We start from the raw sequence: 427 nt of genomic DNA, 5'->3' as shown, positions 1-427 counted from the left end.
AAAGAAATCATCCTGTCAGGTATAACCACTGTCCACATAGTTGAACTTCTGGGATCAAGAAAGTATATTTAAATTGATCCTCATCTTGACTGATGGGGCACATCTAACTTAACAGTGAAAAGACATCATACAACCACCTTGCTGCTGATTTCATGGCCCAGGCACTGCCTTCCCCCTCCCTGCCCTGCCCCCACCTCTGGCAGTCGCTGGCAGGAAGTCCTGCTGATTAGGCCCCTAATCTTCAGGTTGCCGCCTATGGGACTACTGTTGGGTGTGGGGTGCTTTGCCTGTGCCCTGGTTTCTTTTTTTTTAAGTCTTAAGTGACACCCCCTTCTAAGCCATCGACCTATTCCACTCTCCCCCACTCCCACCCTTGGCTGAAGCATAGATTGTAACCTTCCAACCCCTCTGAAATTGGCCTTCAGTG

Source organism: Octodon degus, unplaced genomic scaffold (assembly GCF_000260255.1).
Source record: "Octodon degus isolate 3935 unplaced genomic scaffold, OctDeg1.0 scaffold00063, whole genome shotgun sequence".
NCBI classification, from domain to species: domain Eukaryota; kingdom Metazoa; phylum Chordata; class Mammalia; order Rodentia; family Octodontidae; genus Octodon; species Octodon degus.
Note: the sequence above shows the minus strand (reverse complement) of the source record.